Raw genomic sequence first — 2298 nt, 5'->3', positions numbered from 1 at the left:
CTTCTTTGGAGAAATGTCTGTTTAGTTCTTTGGCCCATTTTTTGATTGGGTCATTTATTTTTCTGGAATTGAGCTCAAGGAGTTGCTTGTATATTTTTGAGATTAATCCTTTGTCTGTTGCTTCATTTGCTATTATTTTCTCCCAATCTGAGGGCTGTCTTTTCACCTTACTTATAGTTTCCTTTGTAGTGCAAAAGCTTTTAAGTTTCATTAGGTCCCATTTGTTTAGTTTTGCTTTTATTTCCAATATTCTGGGAGGTGGGTCATAGAGGATCTTGCTTGATTTATGTCGGAGAGTGTTTTGCCTATGTTCTCCTCTAGGAGTTTTATAGTTTCTGGTCTTACATTTAGATCTTTAATCCATTTTGAGTTTATTTTTGTGTATGGTGTTAGAAAGTGTTCTAGTTTCATTCTTTTACAAGTGGTTGACCAGCTTTCCCTGCACCACTTGTTAAAGAGGTTGTCTTTTTTCCATTGTATATCCTTGCCTCCTTTGTCGAAAGATAAGGTGTCCATAAGTTCGTGGATTTATCTCTGGGCTTTCTATTCTGTTCCATTGATCTATACTTCTGACTTTGTGCCAGTACCACACTGTCTTGATGACTGTGGCTTTGTAGTATAGTCTGAAGTCAGGCAGGTTGATTCCTCCAGTTCCATTCTTCTTTCTCAAGATTACTTTGGCTATTCAAGGTTTTTTGTATTTCCATACAAATTGTGAAATTATTTGTTCTAGTTCTGTGAAAAACACCGTTGGTAGCTTGATAGGGATTGCGTTGAATCTATCGATTGCTTTGGGTAGAATAGCCATTTTGACAATATTGATTCTTCCAATCCATGAGCATGGTATGTTTCTCCATCTGTTTGTGTCCTCTTTGATTTCTTTCATCAGTGTTTTATAGTTTTCTATGTATAGGTCTTTTGTTTCTTTAGGTAGATATACTCCTAAGTATTTTATTCTTTTTGTTGCAATGATGAATGGTATTGTTTCCTTAATTTCTCTTTCTGTTTTTTCATTGTTAGTATATAGGAATGCAAGGGGTTTCTGTGTGTTAATTTTATATCCTGCAACTTTACTATATTCATTGATTAGCTCTAGTAATTTTCTGGAAGAGTCTTTAGGGTTTTCTATGTAGAGGATCATGTCATCTGTAAACAGTGAGAGTTTCACTTCTTCTTTTCCTATCTAGATTCCTTTTACTTCTTTTTCTGCCCTGATTGCTGTGGCCAAAACTTTCAAAACTATGTTGAATAGCAGTGGTGAGAGTGGGCACCCTTGTCTTATTCCTGATTTTAGGGGAGATGCTTTCAATTTACCAAGGCTAGATTTATGGTCCAGGATGTGATCTATCCTGGAGAAGGTTCCGTGTGCACTTGAGAAAAAGGTCGAATTCATTGTTTTGGGGTGAAATGTCCTATAGATATCAATTAGGTCTAGCTGGTCTATTGTATCATTTAAAGTTTGTGTTTCCTTGTTAATTTTCTGTGTAGTTCATCTATCCACAGGTGTGAGTGAGGTATTAAGGTCTCCCACTATTAATGTGTTATTGTTAATTTCCCCTTTCATACTTGTTAGCATTTGCCTTACATATTGTGGTGCTCCTATGTTGGGTGCATATATATTTATAATAGTTATATCTTCTTCTTGGATTGATCCTTTGATCATTATGTAGTGTCCTTCTTTGTCTCTTTTCACAGCCTTTATTTTAAAGTCTATTTTATCTGATATGAGTATCACTATTCCTGCTTTCTTTTGGTCTCTATCTGCCTGGAATATCTTTTTCCAGTCCTTCACTTTCAGTCTGTACGTGTCCCTTGTTTCAGGGTGGGTCTCTTGTAGACAACATATATAGGGATCTTGGTTTTGTATCCATTCAGCCAGTCTTTGTCTTTTGGTTGGGGCATTCAACCCATTTACATTTAAGTTAATTATTGATAAGTATGATCCCATTGCCATTTACTTTGTTGTTTCATGTTCAAGTTTATACATCCTTTCTGTGTTTCCTATCTAGAGAAGATCCTTTAGCATTTGTTGGAGAGCTGGTTTTGTGGTGCCGAATTCTCTCAGCTTTTGCTTGTCTGTAAAGCTTTTGATTTCTCCTTCATCTTTGAATGAAATCTTTTCTGGGTACAGTAATCTGGGTTGTAGGTTTTGCTCTTTCATCACTTTAAGTATATCCTGCCATTCCCTTCTGGCCTGAAGAGTTTCTATTGAAAAATCAGCTGTTATCCGTATGGGAATCCCCTTGTGTGTTTGTTGTTTTTCCCTTGCTGCTTTTAATATTTTTTCTTTGTGTTTGA

This window comes from Cervus canadensis, chromosome 7, assembly GCF_019320065.1.
Source record: "Cervus canadensis isolate Bull #8, Minnesota chromosome 7, ASM1932006v1, whole genome shotgun sequence".
Taxonomy (NCBI): Eukaryota; Metazoa; Chordata; class Mammalia; order Artiodactyla; family Cervidae; genus Cervus; species Cervus canadensis.
Note: the sequence above shows the minus strand (reverse complement) of the source record.